Source organism: Ovis canadensis, chromosome 3 (assembly GCF_042477335.2).
Source record: "Ovis canadensis isolate MfBH-ARS-UI-01 breed Bighorn chromosome 3, ARS-UI_OviCan_v2, whole genome shotgun sequence".
Classification (NCBI taxonomy): Eukaryota; Metazoa; Chordata; class Mammalia; order Artiodactyla; family Bovidae; genus Ovis; species Ovis canadensis.
In genome coordinates, this window is record NC_091247.1 from 7,156,341 (window position 1) to 7,180,441 (window position 24,101).

Genomic DNA, 24,101 nt, shown 5'->3' on the forward strand with positions numbered 1-24,101 from the left:
TAAGGAGAAGGCACTGCCCAGTGGAAGAGCAAAAAGCTGTGACAAATACCTGCCTGCTCCTTTAAGGAGTGAAAAAGAGCAATAAGCTCTCATTTGTATTTTAACAAGGGCACCTGGCACACAACTTGCTGCAGTTGCCCGGGGAAGGGAGCTGGGGGCTTGGGTAGGAGAGGACGTGATTCTAGCCTTAAACTCTTTTCTTTTTGATCCAGTTAACTGTGCACATGGCCTGCCTGGGAAAGCCATCCACTGGCCTTCCTCCCTCTCGGATACTGAGTAGAAACTTCTGGTTATTACCTATCTTCAGTTCTCCTTCTCAGGGCCCATCAGCCTTGCCATGGAGTGAAGTCATGTGACCAGTGCTGGCCAATGAGTTGTGGGAAGAAGTGACCTGCCGCTCCCTCCTGTCTCAGTGACCTAGACAGGGAGGTGCCACGAGACAAAGGCAGCCTGGCCCACTGAGTTTGTATTTGTCTTTTTAATAATTTTGTCTGTTTGTTCATTTTTTGGCTATGCTGGATCTTCATTGCTGGGAGGGCTTTCTTTAGTTGCGGCAAGTAGGGGCTACTCTGGTTGCGGTGTGTGGACTCCTCCTTACAGGGGCTTCTCTCATTGCAGCTCCTGGGTTCTAGGTACACAGGCTTAGTAGTTGTGGCGCACAAGGCTTATTTGCTCTGCAGCAGGGGGGATCTTCCCGGGATCAGGGATCAAATCCGTGACTCCTACATGGGCAGGTGGATTCTTCACCACTGAGCCACCAGGGAAGCCCCCACCCTGAGCTTTCACATGGAGGGTGGTTGCCATGGAGAATCACCTGGACTCCTGGCAGGCTTTTGTTGTGCAAAACAAACTTTCGCTGTGTTGACACACTTCAATGTGGGGCTCATTTGTTACTGTAGCACAACCTAGCCTGGCTAACTGATACAGATTTGGAAAACCGCATTCTGGTTCAAGGGATATCAGAGAACTTGGACAGGTCCCTTGACTCCTCCAGGCCTCAGTTTCCCTATATGTGTAGTGAGGCAAGTAGGCTTTTCTCCTCTGACTAGGCCCTGTGCTGCTCATTTTCCCAGACCCCAAAGGCCTGAGGAATATCTGCCAGTACTAAGTGCCGCTGGTTCAGAGTGCTCACTGGACACTGGGTGGGCCCCCTTGGGGGCATCATGGAATCCTCACGGTAGCCCCAGGAGGGAGGGACTATCTTTATCCCCATTTCCTCAGGAGGAAACTGAGGCTCAAGGAGGTGAGATCACTTGCCCAGAAACCCCAGCATCTATGATTCTTACCTGCTGTAATGACAATTACCATCTGATATTTTAATTTATCTCTTATAAACACAACAGAAGGCCAGTATTGACCACTTGGGAGAGCTTAGAATAAGGGTTTTTTGTTTTTTTTTACCATCATAACCATTTGAAAGTATACAGTTCAGTGGCATTAAGTCCATTCACATTCTTGGGCAACCATCACCACCATCCATCTCGCAAACCTTTGTTTTTTTGGCCACCACATGGCATGCCGGACCTCAGTTGCCCAATGAGAGACGGAACCTGTGCCCCTTCAGTGGAAGTTCGGATTCTTAACCACTGGGCTGCCAGGGAATTCCCAGAACTCCTTTTACCTTGCCAAGCTCTGTACCTATTAAACATTAACTAACTCTCTATTTCCCTCTCTCCCCAGGCCTGGGCAGCCACCACTCCCTATGAACTTACCCATTCTAGGAACCTAATATAAGTGCAATCATACAATATTTGTCCTCTGGTGTCTGGCTTATTTCACTTAGCATAATGTCCTCCAGGTTCACCCAAAGTGAAGCGGGCGTCAGAATGGCCTTCCTTTCCAAGGCTGAACGACGTTCCGTTATATGTACACACCACACTTGGCTCATCTGTTCATCTGTTGATGGACATTTGGCTTGTTCCCACCTCTTGGCTGCTGTGACTAATGCTGCCGTGACCATGGAATATGTACCTGTTGGAGACCTTGATTCAATTCTTTGGGATATATTCCCAAAGATGGAATTGCTAGATCATATGGTAATTCTTTGGAACTCTGCATTCAGATGCTTATATCTTTCCTTTTCTCCTTTGCTTTTCGCCTCTCTTCTTTTCACAGCTATTGTAAGGCCTCCCCAGACAGCCATTGTGCTGTTTTGCCTTTCTTTTCCATTGGGATGGTCTTCATCCCTGTCTCCTGTACAGTGTCACGAACCTCAGTCCATAGTTCATCAGGCACTCTATCAAATCTAGGCCCTTAAATCTATTCCTCACTTCCACTGTATAATCATAAGGGATTTGATTTAGGTCATACCTGAATGGTCTAGTGGTTTTCCCTACTTTCTTCAATTTGAGTCTGAATTTGGCAATAAGGAGCTCATGATCTGAGCCACAGTCAGCTCCTGGTCTTGTTTTTGTTGACTGTATAGAGCTTCTCCATCTTTGGCTGCAAAGAATATAATCAATCTGATTTTGGTGTTGACCATCTGGTGATGTCCATGTGTAGAGTCTTCTCTTGTGTTGTTGGAAGAGGGTGTTTGCTATGACCAGTGCATTTTCCTGGCAAAATTCGATTAGCCTTTGCCCTGCTTCATTCCATACTCCAAGGCCAAATTTGCCTGTTACTCCAGGTGTTTCTTGACTTCCTACTTTTGCATTCCAGTCCCCTATTAGGAAAAGGACATCTTTTTTGGGTGTTAGTTCTAAAAGGTCTTGAAGGTCTTCATAAAACCGTTCAACTTCAGCTTCTTCAGCATTACTGGTTGGGGCATAGACTTGGATTACCGTGATATTGAACGGTTTGCCTTGGAGACGAACAGAGATCATTCTGTCGTTTTTGAGATTGCATCCAATTACTGCATTTCGGACTCTTTTGTTGACCACGATGGCTACTCCATTTCTTCTGAGGGATTCCTGCCTGCAGTAGTAGATATAATGGTCATCTGAGTTAAATTTACACATTCCACTCCATTTTAGTTCACTGATTCCTAGAACGTCAACATTCACCCTTGCCATCTCTCATTTGACCAATTCCAATTTGCCTTGATTCATGGACCTGACATTCCAGGTTCCTATGCAATATTGCTCTTTACAGCATCGGATCTTGCTTCTATCACCAGTCACATCCACAACTGAGTATTGTTTTTGCTTTGGCTCCATCCCTTCATTTTTTCTGGCGTTATTTCTCCACTGATCTCCAGTAGCATATTGGGCACCTACTGACCTGGGGAATTCCTCTTTCGGTATCCTATCATTTTGCCTTTTCATACTGTTAATGGGGTTCGCAAGGCAAGAATACTGAAGTGGCTTGCCATTCCCTTCTCCAGTGGACCACATTCTGTCAGAGTTCCAAAGAATAGCAAGAAGAGATAAGAAAGCCTTCTTCAGCGATCAATACAAAGAAATAGAGGAAAACAACAGAATGGGAAAGACTAGAGATCTCTTCAAGAAAATTAGAGATACCAAGGGAACATTTCATGCAAAGATGGGCTCGATAAAGGACAGAAATGGTATGGACCTAACAGAAGCAGAAGATATTAAGAAGAGGTGGCAAGAATACACAGAAGAACTGTACAAAAAAGATCTTCATGACCCAGATAATCATGATGATGTGATCACTAATCTAGAGCCAGACATCTTGGAATGTGAAGTCAAGTGGGCCTTAGAAAGCATCAAGTTACTGGAGGTGATAGAATTCCAGTTGAGCTGTTTCAAATCCTGAAAGATGATGCTGTGAAAGTGCTGCACTCAATATGCCAGCAAATTTGGAAAACTCAGCAGTGGCCACAGGACTGGAAAAGGTCAGTTTCCATTCCAATCCCAAAGAAAGGCAATGCCAAAGAATGCTCAAACTACCGCACAATTGCACTCATCTCACATGCTAGTAAAGTAATGCTCAAAATTCTCCAAGCCAGGCTTCAGCAATATGTGAACCGTGAACTCCCCGATGTTCAAGCTGGTTTTAGAAAAGGCAGAGGAACCAGAGATCAAATTGCCAACATCTGCTGGATCATGGAAAAAGCAAGAGAGTTCCAGAAAAACATCTATTTCTGCTTTATTGACTATGCCAAAGCCTTTGACTGTGTGGATCACAATAAACTGTGGAAAGTTCTGAAAGAGATGGGAATACCAGACCACCTAACCTGCCTCTTGAGAAATCTGTATGCAGGTCAGGAAGAAACAGTTAGAACTGGACATGGAACAACAGACTGGTTCCAAATAGGAAAAGGAGTACGTCAAGGCTGTATATTGTGACCCTGCCTATTTAACTTCTATGCAGAGTACATCATGAGAAACGCTGGGCTGGAAGAATCACAAGCTGGAATCAAGCTTGCCGGGAGAAATATCAATAAGCTCAGATATGCAGATGACACCATCCTTATGGCAGAAAGTGAAGAGGAACTAAAAACCCTCTTGATGAAAGTGAAAGAGGAGAGGGAAAAAGTTGACTTAAAGCTCAACATTCAGAAAACAAAGATCATGGCATCTGGTCCCATCACTTTATGGGAAATAGATGGGGAAACAGTGGAAACAGTGTCAGACTTTATTTTGGGGGGCTCCAAAATCACTGCAGATGGTGACTGCAGCCATGAAATTAAAAGACACTTGCTCCTTGGAAGAAAAGTTATGACCAACCTAGATAGCATATTCAAAAGCAGAGACACTACTTTGCCAACTAAGGTCCATCTAGTCAAGGCTATGGTTTTTCCTGTGGTCATGTATGGATGTGAGAGTTGGACTGTGAAGAAGGCTGAGCGCCGAAGTATTGATGCTTTTGAACTGTGGTGTTGGAGAAGACTCTTGAGAGTCCCTTGGACTGCAAAGAGATCCAACCAGTCCATTCTGAGGGAGATCAACCCTGGGATTTCCTTGAAAGGAATGATGCTAAAGCTGAAGCTCCAGTACTTTGGCCACCTCATGCGAAGAGTTGACTCATTGGAAAAGTCTCTGACGCTGGGAGCGATTGGGGGCAGGAGGAGAAGGGCACGACCGAGGATGAGATGGCTGGATGGCATCACGGACTTGATGGACTTGAGTCTGAGTGAACTCCGGGAGTTGGTTATGGACAGGGAGGCCTGGCGTGCTGCGATTCATGGCGTCGCAAAGAGTCGGACACGACTGAGTGACTGAACTAACTGATGGTAATTCTATTTTTAATTGTTTGAGGAACCATCATACTGTTTTCCATAGTGGCTGGACCATTTTACATTCCCACCAACAGTATACAAGCTTCCAGTTTCTCCACATCCTCACCCACACTTGTTATTTTCTGAGTTTTGATAGTAACCATCCTAGTAGGTGTTATGTGGGGTGGTATCTCATTGTGGTTTTGATTTACATTTCCGTGATGGTCACTGAGGGAATAGGATTTTTTATATATTTATGCATTTGGCCCTTCTGGGTCTTAGTTACAGCACATGGGATTTTCATTGCAGCATTTGGCATCTTTACTTGAGCCATGAAAACTCTTAGTTGAGGCATGCGGGATCTAGCCCTCTGACCAGGGATCGAACCAGAGCCCCCTGAATCAGGAGCATGGAGTCTTAGCCACTGGACCAGTAGGGAAGTCCTGGGAATAGGATTTTTTAAAATGCCACAGGTGTGATCCCCTGGATCTGCTTCCAGAGGGGGCAGCAGGGGGCTGCTCTGGTCCTGGGGATTCTTTGTGCTCTGCTGTGTCGTGGTTAGTTGCTCAGTTGTGCCCGACTCTTTGTGACCCCATGGACTGTAGCCTGCCAGGCTCTTCTGTCCATGGGTATTCTCTAGGCAAAGAATACTGGAGTAGGTTGCCATGCCCCCTTCCAGGGGAATCTTCCCAACCCAGGGATCAAACCCAGGTCTCCCGCATTGCAGGTGGATTCTTTACCATCTGAGCCACCAGGGAAGCCCGGGAATGCTCTAGCCGTATCTCAAAGTCCTTGAATCCCAAACAGATGAGTGGGGCTGTGCTCTCCTGGGATTTGTGCCCCAATGACCTATCCACCCACACTGGGGTCCCAACTTCTCCAGAAGCTCAGCCTCTGATGTTGCAATGTCTACTTCCCTACTGGGCCTGAGCAGGGACTGAGTTGGGCCTTTCCAGCCCTGGCTGACCTGGTGACAGAGTCCCCACCCACGCCTGGGACACAGCAGCGAGGAGGCAGTGCCACAGAGAGGTTGGGGGGAGGGGGCGACCATCTGCATGCCCCTTGTCCTTCTGTGTCCAAACTAGGGCAGCTTTGTGTGGGGGACAAGGGTAGAGACTCTGGAGCCAGCATACTCAGAGTTCCATCTTTGCTGTTTGCCAGCCATGTGACCTCAGATAAACCACTTCCCTTCCCAACCTTCACTTTTCTCATCTGTAGAATGGCTGAAATGGTGCTTGAATGCCTGCATGCATACTTAAGTGTCTCAGTTGTGTCTGACTCTTTGCAACCTCATGGACTGTAGCCAGGCTCCTCTGTCCACGGGCTTCTCCAGGCAAGAACACTGGAAAGGGTAGCCAGTGCTTGGCACATAGTAAGTGCTCACTAAACACTTCCCTTAATCACCAACATTGTCATCATCCTCATTATTATCCACATCCAGAAGGACAATCAGGTCCCACCTGTGCCAAACAGTCCCTGGCTCCCCATTGCCAGCAGGAGAATATCCACCATCTTCTTATGGACTGGTGGGCACTGCCTGCACCAGCCCCTGCTGACCTCTCCCACCTCCTCTTCCCCTCGCTCAGCACACTGCAGTCACCTGGGCAGCCTCCTGTCCCTCAAACACCCGGCCCTCCTTTCTGCCACTGGCCCTTTGCACATACCTTTCCTCCTGCCTAAAATGTACTTCCCTCACTCCAGTCCACTCCCATCCCTCCCACAGTAAACGCCCAAAGAGCTCAGTCTCACATCAAACTTCCTTTCCTCAAAGATGCCTTCCTGGGACTTCCTGGTGGTCCAGTGGATAAGAATCTGCCTGCCAAGGCAGGGGACACAGGTTCGATCCCTGGCCTGGGAAGATTCCACAGGCAGCGGAGCCACTAAGCCCGGTGGCCTGCAACTACTGAAGCCTGCCCGCCCTGGAGCCTGTGCGCTGCCGCAAGAGAAGCCCCTGCAATGAGAAGCTCACGCACCAAAACAAACAGCAGCCCGTGCTCACCGCAACTAGAGAAAGGCCTCAGCGACAAAGACCCTGAGCAGCCAAAAATAAAGAATTTAAAAAGATGTCTTCCTGGACATCCCGACTCGCAGTTCACATGGGAGTGGTTGGCCTTCATGGCCCTGTATGCCCCCCCACCCATTCCCCATACCACTTCTCTTGGTCCTAAAATGTGAAATTATTTAAGGAATGTCAGCCTCCCCACGTGAGCTCTGTGAGCCAGGATCACCCCTGTTTTGCTCCCCATTATTGCCCAAGCACCAAGGACAGGGTTGACCCAGGGGCTCCCCACCCCAGCTATTCGTCAAACTGAAGTATCACCTTCCAGAATCTCCCTGATTTGGGAAACTGAGAGGCTTTCAACAAGACAATGCATTACCTACATAACTACATAAGCTTAAGGTTTCGTACCTTTGCGAGACTTTTGCACTCATCGAATGAACAAATCTGAGAAAACCCTCTGCTACATCCGGTGTCCTAATTTTTCAGCTCAGAAAAATATGGTCATTGCACTCAAAGCAGCTGCTCACAATTCCTGCTGTGCCTCCTCGAAGCCCAGCCTCCGGCCACCCCTTCCTCAGAACATGCAGGAGGCTGCGGCTGCTCCGAGGGTCACCCCTTGCTTGGGGATAAATGCCAACAATGAGTAATGGCGGGTTGTGGAGGGAGGTGCAGACAAGAATTCAGCCCAGTCAGCAAGATCGGCGGGAGCCAAGGTGGCCCCTTGCCTGGGGTTAGGGCCCGACTCAGCCGGTCCACACACAGCAGCCTCCCCCCCTCCAACCCCGCCCAACCAGCTGGGGAGTAAGTGTGGACCCCAAAGGGGCCACGGGGCAAGCCGCACATCTATCCCCTCCCTTGTCCATTTCAACAGTCCAGAGACTACTGTGCGCTTGGCCCAGCTTGGGGGAGGCCCCAGTGAGTTCTTGATCACAGCGCCACTTGGGAAGCCGGTGGGAGGCCCTAAAGAATGCTTCAGAGGGTCCCAAGGGAAGAGGTATTCAGAGAGGGGCAATGTCCAGGTCCGTTCAAAATGGTTCTCAATGAAAGAATTTTCTTGACAGGCTGCAGAAAACAGTCACTTTAGTAACCACTGGTACTATGACTGGGGTTGGGGCCCGTTCAGGGGAGGTGACACCTTGAGGCCTGGAAGAAGGGTGGACTGTCCCAAAACACAAACCAGTTGGGGGAGGACTTGGAACATGGGGTCATCATCATCTGGTTGGGCTCCGGGGACACGGAGGGTGAGCCTCAGGGTGAATAAGATCTGTCGAGAGCAAAGGACCTGAGCCTGGAAAAGGAGCCTGGCCTGGGCAGGGGTCCCGAGATGTTCACGAACATCAGGAACGTCCTAGAGAGAAACCCCCACTTTTTCGGTTCCCCTAGGGTTCACGTTCCTGAGGGATAGATGATGGAGACAAAATGAAACAGACAAGCAACTGGTTGGGATGTAGGAGGTGGCGAAGGCAAGGGGAAGACGTGGCTGGTCAGGGAGGACTCCTGCAGGGAGCAGGGTTGTGGGGGAAGGGATGGGCCCAGGGGGTATCTGGGGGAAACTCCAGGAGAGATGGCCCGAGGGACTCCAGGGCAGGGTGAACTTGAGAGACTGGAGGAGGGTGGGGGTGAGCTGGGGGCCTGGGGATGGACCTGGAGGAGGGGTGGGAGGCGAGGAGGGATGGGGGCTGTGACACTCAGGTGCAGATACACAAGGTGAGCTTCTCCAGAGAGCTGTGCACGGCCCTCGTTTCCTTCCCAGAATTCCCAGGCTCACCCATCAGGCAACAGGCTACGCCCCATCCCCCTGTCACCACAGTCCTCATCTATGCGGGGCCTTAGGGGGGGCTCAGCCTTTTTGGATCCTCACAGCTGCCTGTGGGGTGTCCCGCCCTCCCTTCGGCTGCTGAAACAGCAGAGATGTTTGCTGGAAGGGGGAGCGGGTTTCCGGGTGGGGATGCAGGAGGCAGGAGGCCTACACTGCAGGGAGATGGAGACCCTCAGGGAAATTCACACCCCAGCTGCTTGCCAGCCTGAGGACAGGCGCTCTCAGCTGCTGTCACGTCGACACACACACATGCATGCTGACACACACGTGTGTACATGGACACATGCACAATCCCGCCCTCACACTGAGACACACACACTGGCAAACAGATAAACACCCGCGATGACACACACACAGACCAGAACACTGCCACACGGCACACGCGCGCACACACACAACCGCCTCTCCAGTTGGTCTGAGCTATCTGCTCCAGAACGGCCATCTCTTTAGGTTGGAGCCTCCTCTGGGAAATCTTTGCATCTTCATATGATCCTCCAGGCTGCCCCCCAGCTGCCGTTGTTGCCTAAAATCCTGAGAACTAAGGAAAGATTCCTTTAAAACTCACACTTCAGATTTTAGGCTGAAACAGTATTTCAGAAATTCTAGTCTTCAGGATCGTTCTGATGTGGGCTTGTGTTACCAGGCAGGTGGGGACAGGTAGGGTGCTGAGGGCCCTGCAAGGGGAGCTAGGGTTGGAGAGCAGGGGTTGTTGAGGAAGGGTTAGTCTGGGCAGATTCCACACCCGCCCCACCCTCCACGGCTGGGAGCAAACTCCACAAAGCAAGAGCTGGCCAAGGGCTGAGTGGGTCAAGGAATGGCTCTGAAAATCCCATCCACCCCCCACAACTCACTCTGCAACCCTCCCCAAGGGACTGTGAGCCTCAATTTCCCCATCTGTACAATGGATGTGGTCCACCTTTTAGGGCTAGTGCGAAGAGTTAAATGACACCCATGCACCTATAAAGTAAAAAGCCCTGGAAGCCCAAGAAAATTAAGTTTTGGGGGGGGCGCGGGTGGGATGGCAAAAACTCGGCAGCAGTGGCCTCTCGGGTGTAACAGGGCTGAAAATAACCGGCATTTTCCTTTTCTCTGCGGCTGAAGCCGCGCTTCCCATAGGACCGAGCCTGCTTATCAGTAGCAAAGCCGCTCTCTCTGCCAGAAGGTGACTGTGGGGCTCGGCTCCCCTCTCCAGCCTTCAGCCCGACTCCTAGAGAGGAGAACAGTGAATTCCCTCCTCGTGGTTCAGGTTTCTACACCGCCCCCCAAAACCCCTAAACAATTTTGCATATATTTAAATCTTCTCTGCTGTTTCTAGGCTTGAGCCGACCCCCACCCAAAAGCCCCCGAAAAAGGGAGAAAGAAATTGCAAAAGCCCGTCATTTGTCTCCATCCCCGCACCCCATCTATCAGGGCCGCCGAGCCCGTCGCCTCGAATGATGCGCGCGCCCGGACGGCGCTTTAATGGGGCGCCGCGTGTGACTGTGCAGCCGGCCGGCATTTGCATACATATTAAACGGAGCAGTAAAAAATGCAGACATGCAAACCATTTGGACGGGCTCCTCGGCGAGCCTGCCAGGAAATCAATCTTCTGGTTTCTTAAAGGAAACCTGCTCGGGAGGAGGTGGTGAAGCCTCGCAGCCCGCCGGCCCTGGGAGGGGAGCGGCCAGCATCTGTCCATCTGTCTGCGGAGGCCAGTCGGTTGTGAGGGTCCTTCCCGGCCACGGACTTGGTGGAGCCTCGACAGGGAGCCAGAGGGGCCAGGGGACCAGAAGGCATCATCAATCGCTTCGAGAGTGGATCCTGGCTGGACCGGCTGTGTGCCCTGGAGTAATAGTGATAGTGCCCTAGGTGATAGCGATAATTTAGCGCAGCGCCTCCCCCACCCCCAGGGGATGCTGGAGATTTTCCTCTCAATTAATGGCTCTGGGGCCTGATGACTAACCCAAGGTGGCCCATCTCCTCTATGAAGAGCCTGGATCCCAAACCAGGTTTGGAAGAGATCCCCTAAGAGCACAGGTTCTGGAGGCCTGAGTTCCAAGTCAGGCTCCATTCCTTACAAGCTGTGTGACCTTGAGCAAATGCATCCACCTCTCTGCTGGTTTTTTTTTTTTTAAGTGTGTGTGTGGGACCAATATACTTCCTTCTTAAGTGTGTTGTAGAATAAAGTAGGTCATTCATTATCTGGCTCACAGTAGTACTTAGATGCAGAGCAAAGTGTAGGAAGGTCCTGGTATCACTGGTGTGGTTTTTCCAGGTGAAAATTCCTCACTATGTCTGCATGGCTTGGCGGCCGCTTGTCCTACGAGCCTCCTCATCTCTAAACGCCTTGTTTGATTCTCACAGGAACTCCTAGCTCACACGGACCGCCCACCCTGCCCTCTGCAGAGGTGGGGTCCCAGGGGCTCCACTGCCCATTCCAGACAGATGTGGCCAAGAAGGCACCTCTGAGGGCTCTGAGACCATCATCTGCTGGCAAATTGGGCAAAGCCCGGGCCCTGGCGGGGGACACCCTGAGCCAGTCCCAAACAGTCTGAATGTCTGTGGGGCCAGAAAAGGCAAGTGGCCCAGAGTCTCCGTAGAACCAGAGCAGTCCTGCTGCTCCACCCACCCTCTCTCTCAATCCCACTTTACAGATGAGGAAACTGAGGCTTGGAAAGAGGTGTGTGGCCACAAACTCGAAGGTGGTGGAACCGGGATTAGAACTGGGTCTGAGTGATGGCAAGGACCACTCCCCAGAGGTCACTTGTAAATACTGTCGACAGAAGGAGCTCTTTCTGCGTTGTCAGGAATGCTGCTGTCCCTAAAGAAGGTGTGTGCTTGTGGAAAAAGACCAGTTTTGTGGGCTCAGCATGCTATTCAGAATTCACGAAGCTTCTTCCTTGAAGGGAACTGGAGGAAGCAGTGGACGGGTTTTTTGTTTTGTTTTGGCTGTACTGAGTCTTCACTGCCCTGTAGCAGGTGGGATCTTAGTTCAGTGTAGGACCTTAGTTCCCCTACGGGGCTTCAAACCCGTGTCCCCTGCACTGGAAGGCGGAGTCATTACCACGGGACCATCAAGGAAGTCCCAGGAGTGGGTGGCTTTTGAGAACCAGCTTGAGTGTGGTGGGTGTTCCTCCATTTCCTCCACACTCCTGGACAGGCTGAGTACTGGACAGTGCTGGGGCAGTGATGGGCACAGTGGGTGCACCCAGCCCCATGAGAGCCGCCCTCCTCTCTGAGACCCTAGCCCTGAGTGAAGAGCCAGGCTAGGGGCAGGAGAGGCCCTGGCCTTCAGGTGGGAGAGAGTCTCCGGGAATCAAAGCTTCCCATCTGAGCGGCAAAGGGGCCTCCGCACGGTGCTGAGTTGCAGCCTGCTACCAAGGGAACAAAAAGGTCTGAATCCAGGGTGTGGTCCAGTTGGATGGTGGCGCCTCCCTGTGTGACCTTGGGCAAAAGCCTTAACCTCTCTGGGCCAGGGTGGCTGAGCTGACTGCACTCCTTCTCTCCCTCTCCCTTTGGAAGATCCTCCTTTTCACCCCTGGCCTCCAGGCTCTCAGGGGCCTCTGTTCCTCTACCTCTCGCTGCAGGCCCCAGAGGACAGGCCGCCCCCACTGCCTGGCAGGCAGCGGGTGGAGGAAGCCGGCAGGGCGGGAAAAGGCAGGAGGGGCAGGAGTTACAGGAACTGGCTGGGCCTGGGCGATTGCTCAACTGGGGAGCCTGGCCCGGCCGGCCTCCACAGGCCCCCACTTCCCCCAGTCACCCTCCCTCCTAGCTCTGCATTGCAAACATTCCTCGCCAACCTCGGCTGCTGCAGCCCCGGAAGGGGGAACTGCCGCAGACACAGCACGAGGCAGCCAGAAACACTTAACCCCTTCCTCGCTTCCAGGCAGAGCCCGCAGGCTGGAGGATGGGGCTGGGCCTGGGTTCCCAGACTCCGGCGTGACCCGCTCAGGTGCACCGCCAGCAGCCCCGGTGGGCCCCAGGTTAGCAACCTGGATCAACAGGCCATCTGTGGGATCACAGAGTGACCGCTCAAGGACTTACTGGGCAGACACTTCCAGAGTGTTCACTGGGTGCCCAGCACAGCATCTGGTATAAACAGGAACATCCAGTGGGGGGCACCCACAGAGCCCACCTTCTAGTGGGGGGTGGAGTGCAGATCAGACAAACAGGCTTTTTTTTTTTTTTTTTTTTAGCTCACGACAGTGATGAGTGTGTTACAAAGGAAAAGTACAGGGTGAGCCTGACTGTGAACTGAAGTCACTCAGTTAGGCAAGGAGGGCTTCCTGGAAGAAGTGACATTTAGCAAGCAACAAGAAAAAGAGAAGGAGAATGTGTCAAGCAGAAGGGTGTGAGGCTCCCGAGAGGGGAGAGAGTTTTCATGGTTCAGTCTATGTGCCTGGAGGGCATAGGGTAAGGGGTCGAGAACCCCTAAGTGGGAGGGCTAGGCCTATGCCAGATCCCAAAAGGTTTGGGGTCATTTTTGAGCTTGGATTGTCTTCTAAGGGCAGTGAGGAGCCATGGAAAATGTTTACCTGGGGAATAACATGATCAAGTTCAGTCTTAGGCACCAAGAATCCCATAGCCAAGAAATGAAACCAGCATGGTTTTCAGATACAGATCAAATATACGCGAAGACCAGAATACCTGCAACTTACCAAAGTGCCACCAACAGGAGACGTTTCAAATGGCAGCCTGGCAGCTGGGCCTGACACCTGGGCCTCCTGGGGCCCAGGGGCCACTCTGAGCCCTGCCATACCCAGTCCAGCCGGAGGCAGCCAGCTGAGGGGGCTCCTCCTCCTAGGACAGCATCCACCCCTCCCCCATGCCAGACCCCGCTCTGCAGACAGCTGGAGCTTCATAAATGCAGCAATTTGTGTTGAAGTTGGAAGGGGCTAAGAGACCACCCAGGCCCACAGACTCCTCGCTTCAGAGGCAGCAAGGGCTGGCCCTGGCTTCTACTGGGGGCCCAAATGCAGCTGGGCCTTGGGCCCAAGCTGGGGATGCTTGGGCACAGGGGGGCCGAGGGGGCACGGATCTGAGATGCCCACAGCATGTGTCCAGAGAGGAGGCCAGCACACCCAGCCTGTCCATGACCTTGGCACCTCAAGATCTCTGTGGACCGCCCCCTACCAACTAAAGCCCCTTCCTCTCCCCACCCTTCATGGGACCTCACAGAGGCTGAAAGAAACAGAGATTCAAATCCAGGAGACTAGGAACTGTTTGGAAGGGAGCGGTCACCAAACCTAGCTGATGGACTGCTCTACTCCTGTAGAGCTTGAAGGCACGAGTCAGGGGACAGAGTAAGTTGGTGGGAAACTTCTGTATTGGTTTTGCTGTAGCTGAGTTTCCTTTTCTTTTTTCTTCTTTTTAAAACTGAAGTGCTACTTAGATCGTCAATATACCAGAGATGGAAATGGAGCTCTCTTGATTGGAGAGGAAGCGGGTGGCCTGGGACTTCGCCGTGAACACCTACATAAGCTCTGTGTCCTCCTGGGCAACCCCAGGTTCCTAGGGTGGGCAGGCAGGCCCAGTCTGAGACTTTAGGGATGGGGAAACTGAGGGCCCGGGAGGCGGAGACACTTGTCTGGAGTCACACAGCCCTGAAGGATGGAGTCAAGGGCTGTCAAGCCAACCTGAGCCAAACACCTTCCATCAGGCCAGGCCCAGGCTGCAGGTCAGGAACTTGCACCCCCACTCTGGTTTCTGAGCATCTCTAAGCCTGGCCTGTTGGTTGGGGCAGCAAATTGAGCCAGGGCTCCCCAAATCCCACCTCAGCAGGGTGAGACTTCCGAGGGGAAAACACGCCCGGGACACTCCCTCTGTTGAAATCATGCTGGGACAGGACAGGAAAGGGCCGGGCCAGCTCCATGCCCACACATGCCCCCAGCAGAAGCAAGGGCTGAGCTCCTTCCAGCCCCCGGGGTCGCCCATAGGGGGTCCCCAGCAGCAGCGACTATCTGCTCTGTGGCTCTGGGTCCACGCTCGCTCACAGGGCAAAGATCTTTCCAGGCAATGGCACTTCTACGAAGGTTCTTTGAACCTAGGGTGCCACCACCTTGGTGATCCGCCATCAGCTTTGCCAGGATAAAGCATACCAGAACCTTCTGAAGCTTCATCATAACAGGAGGAGTTGGCCATTTTCACCCCATTTCACAGACGGGAGACAGGGCTGTGAGGTCACTTGCCTGGTCACAGAGTTAGTAACAGACATGGTGACTCGAGCAACCAGGTGCCTGCTCCTCACCACTAGGTCACCACCAGAGATGTGACCCTTTTTCCCAGCATGAGACTGAGGCAAAACCAAAGAACCCTCGGCTCACCGTGACTCCTCGTGTTCTTTGTTTGTATTTTAGAAATTTTACCTGTTATCTTCCTTTATTTGTGGCAGGGCTGGATCTTCACTGCTGCGTGGTCTTCACTGCGGCGAGAATGGGCTACTCTGTCATGGCGTGCGGGCTTCTCCTTGCGGTGGCTTCCCTTATTGCACAGCACAGGCTCTAAGGGATGCGGGCTTCATACCTTAGTTGCAGCATGTGGACTCAGCAGTTGCGGTGCATGGGGCTTAGTTGCTCTGCAGCATGTGAGATCTTCCCAGACCAGGGATCCAATTCGTGTCCCCTGCATTGGCAGGTCAAGTCTTAACCACTGGACCGTCCCCCTCATATTGCTAATGTACACAAAATAAATATTTCATCTCACCTATTTACTGTATTTTTGGCATTTATCCATCCTGAGTTTACACCCCATTTCAGTCTTCCCCGACATGGGTTCACACGGGTCATGGAATTTTTCTCTGTGTCTCCAGGAGGCAAAGCTACTTGTGTCCTTGTAGCCATCATTGCCAAAACAAAAAAAACCTCACTTTATACATTTCATAAAAATGAGTGGCCTGACTTGGAAATATTGTGGAACCGGCTCCTTGGGGACATGGATTGCACACTGCCATGATGCTGTTGAGGCAGCAGGCATGGGGTGAAGGCTCAACAAACAGGCCTGGATGATTGTTATTGCTGCTGTTCATGGGGGTTGGTATAGCTGATAATTCCTAATCTTTTCCTCCTTCACATCACAGGTTACAGGGTCACTTCTCAAAGTTACTAATTGGCACTAAATGGTAAGAAGCCAGTTGTGAGAATGAGGCAAGTTATCTGTCCTTGCGCTGGAGAGATGGTTACCGTGGCAGTCGGCCTGCAAGATGGTCTCCAGACGATTTCCACCCTCTTCAGCCCTTCCCACAATGAAGAGGGCTGCCCCCGCGGGGCCAAGAGGACAGTGTGGAAAGGACCACACGTGCATTCCAAGGCACCAGGGTTTCAGTCTCGCTGGCATCCATCTAGGGGAAGCCATATACTGAGGAAACTCAAGCAGCTCTGTGGAGGACTCCATGGGGCAAGAAACCAAGGCCTCCTGCCAACAGCCAGCCAGTGAGCACTCCATCTTGGAAGCCGGAAGCCAATCCCGCAGCCCCAGTCAGATGAGAGCAGCCCCAGCTGATGTTTGGACTGCAACTTCAGTGGAGACCACAAACTGGGACCAGACAGTTATGTTGTTGTGCAGTTGCTGAGTCATGTCTGACTCTTTGCAAACCCATGGACTGCAGCACGGCAGGCTTCCCCTGCCCTTCACTATCTCCCAGAGTTTGCTCAAATCATGTCTATTGAATTGGTGATGCCATCCAACCATTTCATCCTCTGTCACCCCCTTCTCCTCCTGCCCAGTTACGGCACTTCTGAATTCCTGAGCCACAGACCCTTTGAGATAATAAATACCTATTGTTCTGAAGCGCTAAGTTAGGAGTGATTTGTTACACGGCAGTAGGTAACTGATACAGAAACAGAGAGACCTTTAGTTATGAGGCTGTTCCCAAAGTATGTTCCTTGGAATATTGACCCCAGGCTATATAACCCCAGGAAAACCAGTCTGTCAAGTAATGGCAGATTGTGGGCTTTCATCTCTTATTTAAGATTCCCAGTATACCTTGGCATAGCCAAGCAGACCCCTCTGGGCAAGGAGGCTGTTCCTCTGGAGTCTTGGTAGAACTCTGACATCATAGCTTCTTTGAGAAATACAGCTGAACTGCGACAGGAGTAGGCTCCTACTGCACATTAGATCGTTGCATCTAATATAAAAACAAAAACACTTCCAGCCGGATATTCAGAGTGTGGCCGATGGTGTCCTATACGAAGACAAGATGGCCGGCCTCTCTGAGCTCCTCTTCCGGCTGAGGGGGCTGGTTTGCCTTGGGTCCCCTCTGGTCCCACCAGTCACACCATCAGTGGTTCTGGTCAGGGCTTGGGGCCCGTGTTTGGCCGTGAACCTCAGTGTATCTGGGGACCACTGGGGCTTCAGATTTTGGTTCCTGCTCTCTGCAGCGCCAACTCTCATCGCTCCGAAGCAATGGCCTTGAGCTCCCCACCCCTCGTGTCTGCCACATCCTCAATGACAATGCCTCAGAGTCGGATCCTTCTCGGCAGGAACATAACCATGGTCTTAAAACACGCACCACTGGAAAATAACGTTTGATATAGAAAAAAAAAATCATTTCGCAGGCAACTTTTTCAGAGCGAATCCACCCCCTTCAGCGAGGAAAAGCTGCGCTCAGAAAACCACATTCTTTCAAACCCCTGGGGTTGCATGGGGGTGGGAACAGAGATCTTTCTACACGCTAGGAGGCAGAGGCCTTTTCTTCTGTTGAAAACGTAATTTTACCCTCATGTTGCTTCATCTTTCCCTGCATGGCCTTTTGGGGGGCTTGCGGGCCTTTCTGGAGCCACTCCTTCCAGACACCAAGCAGCCTGCCCTCTTCCCTCAGACCTGAGGCCTTGGTGTGCAGCCCTGGCTGCCCCCCGCCCCGGCCTCACCTGGGAGCCCTGCCTAGGCCTGCTCCAGCAGAATCTGCACTGGGACAAGGTTCCCAGGTGATTCCAGGCACATGAAAGATGGGGAGCGCCCAGCTGCACCCCAGAACCGCCATCTCAAGGTGCCCTCTGCCTGCCCGCTAATGGGCCGCCAAGCTCACCTTCCTCACCCGGCTTCCAGGCTCCCATCACAGACGGCGTCTCAGAAGCGGCACTTCCGGACCCCCATTTCCACATGCACGCTGCCCACCCCTGCATCACGCTCTCATCATGTTTGAAATCCAGCGAGAGGGCCACACACATAGAGTGGGAAGTCAGGACCCCTGAACAAGCAGTAATGGCAACAAAGACTCCCAGCCTTTACAGAGCACTGCCAACCGAGGAGGAAAGCAGTGAGACCTAGAGGTTCAGAGAGGGAAAGCCACCACCCCAAGATCACACAGCTGGCAAGTGGCAGAGTCAGAGCCACCAAGCTCTCCTCCGACACCCTGCGGCAGGAAGCCTTCCCAATGAGAAAATGGGAGAGGCTGCAGGGAATATCAAAGGGTTGAACCCCCCACCCCAATTTAGCCCAGTGTTTCCCACTCTGGGGTTCCTTGGGGGACCCTCCGAGGCTTTCTGCAGCAGTGGTGGTGGTGGTGGTGGGGAGTTCTGTGCTCTTTTGAAATCCCTGGTGGTCACTACACCGTGACCAAGGGCCAGGCCACCATGGGATCCATACAGCATTGCCTTTGTTTGCTTTGGATGGGATTACATCAACCCACCATGCTGGTTCAGACTCTCCGGCCCAATGGGAGTTGCAAGGCATTGGCATGGATGCCCTTGATTATCCTGAACTGAGGAAGCTTCTAGTACTTAACAAAGGCAGCTTTCTTGTTGGGCCAACGTGGGCCTGGAGACAGATAAGAACAGGAGGAGCTTTTCTGGTGGGAATGGAGAGGAATTAGCTTAGAAATTTGAGTTACTGAGGGGAGGGGATTTGTCACCAGGATTTTCGGCAGCAGCAGGCGCTTTCTTCTGTTTTCTCTAAATCGAAGCTGGTGCTGCCCCACTCCCACCCAGCCCAGCCAGTGTTGGTGGAGGTGGAGCCCGACGGGCAGGACTGAGCTGTCCAGGCTCGCTCCCCAGGTCCTCACGAGATGCCCTCCCGCCACGCTCTCCATGGAAGCAGACCTTGAAGGCAACGGGTGAGCTCCTGTTTGCGGGAAGCCAGCCACAGACAAACCTTGAGTTTCTTGCAGAAACCTGCGGCAAGATGGGCTTGGGCTTCTGTGTGCGGTTTCCACACCGCCCTGCAGCTTTCTCCCCATCTTGGCTTGTCCGAGTGCACATGTGGAGCTGGAGTGGTGCCACCCTTGCTCCTCCCGGGCAGACCCCTCCCCTCCGCCCCCGACCTCCACCCCACACCCACAGCAGGTGCCAGGCCCTGGAGGTTCTGGTCAGGAGCACTCAGAGGTTAACGGTGGCTGGCAGCTCTAAAGTCCGAAGGATACAGGTGAGTTGTGATCAGTGTGAGCAACTGACAACTTCACCTCACAGCCCCGACCATGTGCTTCCTCCTTCTGGAGAAACCCTGTTGGAGTGGGGACTCCAGATTCTTGACCACTGGAAGCTGACCTTCCAGGAGGGACTTGAAGTCACCTTTGGATGGAGCAGGGAAGGGCACAGTCACTTCTTTAAAAATGATTCCCGTGGGTCTGAGTAGCAGGAACTGGAGCCCCCTGTCCAGAGATCCTGTGACCATGGGCTAGAAAATCACAGTGAAGGACAAGCTAGCTGGGCTTCAAATACAGCTCAGGAGGAGCTCATTTTGAGGTAAAAGAAATATGCACTATCCATCGGCCACGGCGAAGGGCTAGAATTGATGTCAGTGCACCAACCAGGGGACTCTTCTCTTTTTTTTTTGGCCACTCCAGGTGATATCTTAGGTCCACAACCAGTGATGGAAACCATGCTCCACGCAGTGGAAGCGTGGAGTCACCTGCTGGACCTCCAGAGATGTCTCCCAGGGGACTTTTTTAAAGCAAGCTCCCCCTGGGGTCTTCTCTGGTGCTCCTTTAGGAGACGGATCAGCTATGCAGCCTTGGGTGGCCCCTCTGACACCACACGCTTCTCTGGTCTGTCCGTGTGTCCCTCTCTCCCAGGAGACGCAGCTCCTCCCAGGCAGGGGCAGCCCAGGGTGGTCTCTGTGCCGTGAGAGCGCCCTTCGAGCCCTGCCATCAGGACTCACGTTTCTGTTCATTGGTAGAACAGAGCGCTCAGCTCCAAAGCCAGGCTCTTTAGTTTCTCAGTGTGGAACCTTAAGCACATCAGGTTCCCTCTCTGTGCCTGCCTCTTCTCTCTGGAAGTGGCGATCCTGGTCCCTGGCATTTCAGGTTTGCTGTGAGGACAGCCTGAGCAAGGACATGCCCACAACGGGGTTACCACTCTCCAGACCAACTCTGATGCAAGGCTGTGCACGCAGCAGGGACTCAGGGACTGTTTGGTGTTCAGATTTTTTTTTTAACTAACATTTCTTCTTTCCCCCCTAAATTTTATTTCTCTATTTTTGGTGGTGCTGGGTCTTGGCTGCTGCACAAGGGCTTTCTCTAGTCGCGGCGAAACTCACCAGTTTTGGTGCTCAGGCGTCTCCTTGCGTTGGCTTCGCTTGCTCCAGAGCATGCGGCTCCAGAGTGCGCACACTTCAGTAGTTTTGCCTCACAGCTTAGTTACCCTGAGGTATGTGGGATCTTCCTGGACCAGGGATGGAACCCTTGTCCGGTGCATTGGCAGCAGATTCTTAACCCCCTGGGAAGCCCTAAACTAACATTTCTTAAAGTACAGGATAAACATAGTCTATGACTTGTGGAGAATGTGATTTTTTTTTGCAAAAGAGAACACTTGGGGCTTCCCTGGTGGTCCAGTGGTTAAGACTCTGTGCTTCCAATGCAGGGGGTGCAGGTTTGATCCCTGGCCAGGGAAGTAGGATCCCACATGCGGCGCAGTGCAGCCCCAAAATGAATGAAAGAAAACTTGACCTCTTTTTCCCCCACCGACAGCCAGTATTCAAGATAGATATTCCCCATGCATGTCTCCCTTTTATGAAAGAGTCAGTCAAGGCTCAGAGAGGCGAAATGAGGCTCCCAGGATCACTCAGTGACAGAATCAAGCTCTTAACCAAGAGCATCTTGGATTTATAACCCCTGGCCTCCCTGCGGGACTTAAACCCCTCAGAACCAGGGGCCCCCTCCCAGAGAGGAGCAGCAAAGATCAAGTGTGCCTATGAATTAAGCAGGCCAAGAATCACCCAGTAAAGTCATCCCCACTTCAAAGATCTCTCAAGTGGGAACCAATGTGACCAGGAAGGAAAATCTGAATCACGTCCCACCCAAAACACTGGGCAGTTTCAGCAGAATACAGCTTCCCCAAGCCTGAGCTAACTCAGACTACCTTCCATCCAATTCCCTGGGAAGCAAGCAAGAGGTGCAGAGGGGGCAGATTCAAGTCAGAAGCCTCCTGGGGTTTAGAACAAGAGTGGAGACCAGGGGGCAGGGGGTGAGGGTGGGGAGACTTGTGCTCTGTGGCTTTCTTGAGGCAGGGACTTTTCAAGAGGGTCTTTCAAGCTGCCATGTGAGTTGGTGATTCTGGGCTCTCAAGCCACAGAAACCTAGGATTCCCTCCTGGCAAGCTATGTGACCTCTCTGACCCTCAGCCTCTTCATCTGAAATGTGTCCAGCCAAGCTTTAATGTCCAGCTGCTCCTTGAGGAGCTGGTGCTGGGTACTGGGGACTCAGCAGTGAATGGGAGAGACCAGACTGGGGCCTTCACCAAGCTCACTGCCTCACAGGGGAAACAGTGAGTGTGGAGACAAACAGGTTTAGGTATCAGCTATAAGGGAATACCCCGAGGATGAGAGTCAACGCTCTCTCAAGCTGGTGGTGAGAGAGCTTGCATCCAATCAAGGCTGAGCCCGGCACTGAGCCCATGGTGAGTGCTCAGGCCGTGAAAATGGCTTTAGTTGCTGCTGTGGCGACTATTATTACCGTAACCTGAATAAAACTGGGCTGCCTTGGGGCCCAGTCTCGTCACAATGTTATGTTCAAAAGCAATATCAGCCTGACATCCCCAAATCATTGCAAAGCAGTTTAAATCTTCCCGACGATCTCTCAGAGACACCAAAAGCGAATTCCTTTGCACACCACACAAAAAGCGTTCTCAAGACTCTCCATGACAATGTGTCTGCCTAGAAGGTCTCACGGCAGTTGCTCCCGAAACATCTCTGTTCCCTGCACCTCCCTGTCATCCTTCTCAGAAAGGCGGGGGCCATTGGGTTTGGCCTCAGGAGAGGGGGGACGGGGTGCGTCCAGGCTCTGCCCTCACTAGCTTTGTGGCCGCAGTTTGCTCATTTGCAAAATGTGGGTACAACAGCGCTGCCTCCAACGAGGTATGGTGGGGACTCAATGAGATGGTTGGATGGCATCATGAACTCAATGGACATGAGTTTGAGCAAACTCCTGGAGATGGTATAGGACAGGGGAGTCTGGCGTGCTGCAGTCCATGGGGTCTCGAAGAGTTGAACATGACTGAGCGACTGAACAACAATGATACAATGGCTTTAAGGTGTTGAGGATGGGCAGGTACAGCTGGGCGAACCCTTCTCTTGCCTCCCCGACCTGCCCTTTGCATCTCATCATTAATAGGAGCTCCAGCAGGGTCTCCTGTAGTCAGTCTGGGCTTTCTAGTGCCTAGCATCCAGTAGCAGCCGCTCTGCCCAGCACAGGGAAAGGGTCAGTACCCAGCAGGTACTGAGGCTCCCACCATCTGAGGCCATTGCTTGTCGGAAGGCTGGGCAGTGTGGTCCAAGCTGGCTTCTCCTCTTCCTCCTGATAGGGATCTGGTATCTGTCTTCTCAAGGGGCTCTGGGCCAGGCCCTTGCCAGGCATGCAGTTCCTGCCCCCATAGGGCTCACAGACCCAGATAATCAGGGCCTGACTTCAAGGGAGACACCCAGAGCTGCAAGAGAGGACCAGCCGGAACATCAGGGAGGGCTTCCAGGAGGAGGCAGCAAGGAAAGGAAGGCCACACCCAGGCAAAGGCCTGGAAGGAAGAAAGTGGTGGGTTCTAGAAGCTACAAAAAATTCTCACCCACTTGTCCCGACAGGTAGTTTGCTGAGCTCTGTCACCTACACCATGTCACTTGGCGCTCTCCTCCCTCAGATCCCAGAGGACAGAGGGCAAGAACTCTTACTCCCAATTCAGAGTACGAGAGAAAGAGACAGTTCCTAGCTGGGACTAGAGCCCACATGGCCTGTCTTCCGGCTCAGATGAGAAAGCCAAGCTGCAAGGCTGCGCACTGAGCATCCCTAGCATCTCGCTGTGATCATCACCCCCATTTTACAGATGAAGAAACGGAGGCTCGGCGAGACCACAACGTCCCTCCAGTCCTGCTCTTTCTGTGCATCTCTGGGGACCTAGGACAAGCCTGGGGTGCCCAGATGCCCTCACCAGACGGGGCAGGAAACAGCCAGGAACACGGGTGACAGGGGGTGATGGAAGGAAGGGAGCCAGGATGGGCTTGCAAATCAACACCACGCTGGGGAAGGCGGAGGAATGTGGGTCGGGATGGGGTGAATCCTACATGGGAGGCCAGTTTGGGAGGGGCCCAGAACCCTAGGCAGACCCCCCTAAGCACCGGAGGGTGAGACCCTGACTTCCCGGAAGACACCACCCCCAAGCTGGGCGGGGTGAAGGACCACAGCCTCCTGGCTTGCCCAATCAAACGCACTCCCCCAGTCCGATGGGGGAGGCGGCCAGGGCGGAGGGCTCCCTCGGCCTTCCTGGGGGAGCCCCCAGGGACCTGCCCAGGACTCGGCCGCCCACCGCCCACTGCCCACCCCCAGCCTCAATAGCCCCGACGCCCGACGTCCTCCCCTCGGCTTTCGGTGGCTCCAGAATTTAAAGGTTAAATCCTAACCTCGTCTCAGCAGTTTCTCCCGGCTTTGCCTACCCAGCGCCAGTTGCTGGTAATTATATGCATCTCCGAGCAGCCAATCAGCTGTCAGACTGACAGATACTGATCTTTTCGTTTTATTTTTAGCTCTGTGCTTCCCCCTCTAGTTGCAAAAAAAAATTCTGTTTGTTCTGTGTGTGGCTGCTTGACTCCCAGCTCTGCACCCGGCTCTCATCTCCGCCAGCCAGGCGGGAGCAGGAAGCCGGAGGGGCTGGAGCCCCGTGCCCCTCCAGAGACAGCGGTGGGGTCGGGGGTGGGGCGCGGGAGAAATGCACCCGCTGTCCCCCCGCCCCTCTCCAGCTGCAGACCCTGGGCTGAATTGGGGAGGG

The 24,101-nt window shown here is 52.8% G+C and overlaps 1 long non-coding RNA gene and 1 other non-coding gene across 2 annotated transcripts; one reads left to right on the forward strand and one right to left on the reverse strand.

Moving 5' to 3' along the window:
* The first annotated feature begins 20,671 nt into the window (after positions 1 to 20,671).
* Positions 20,672 to 20,744, forward strand: TRNAG-UCC (transfer RNA glycine (anticodon UCC)). Its single transcript has one exon. It is a non-coding gene; the product is annotated as a tRNA-Gly (tRNA).
* Positions 20,745 to 21,891: 1,147 nt separating this feature from the next.
* LOC138436529 (uncharacterized) lies at positions 21,892 to 23,830 on the reverse strand. The gene is made up of 2 exons (XR_011255454.1): positions 23,737 to 23,830; positions 21,892 to 22,775 (listed from the first exon to the last, which is right to left on the reverse strand). It is a non-coding gene; the product is annotated as an uncharacterized lncRNA (long non-coding RNA).
* Between the last annotated feature and the right edge of the window lie 271 nt (positions 23,831 to 24,101).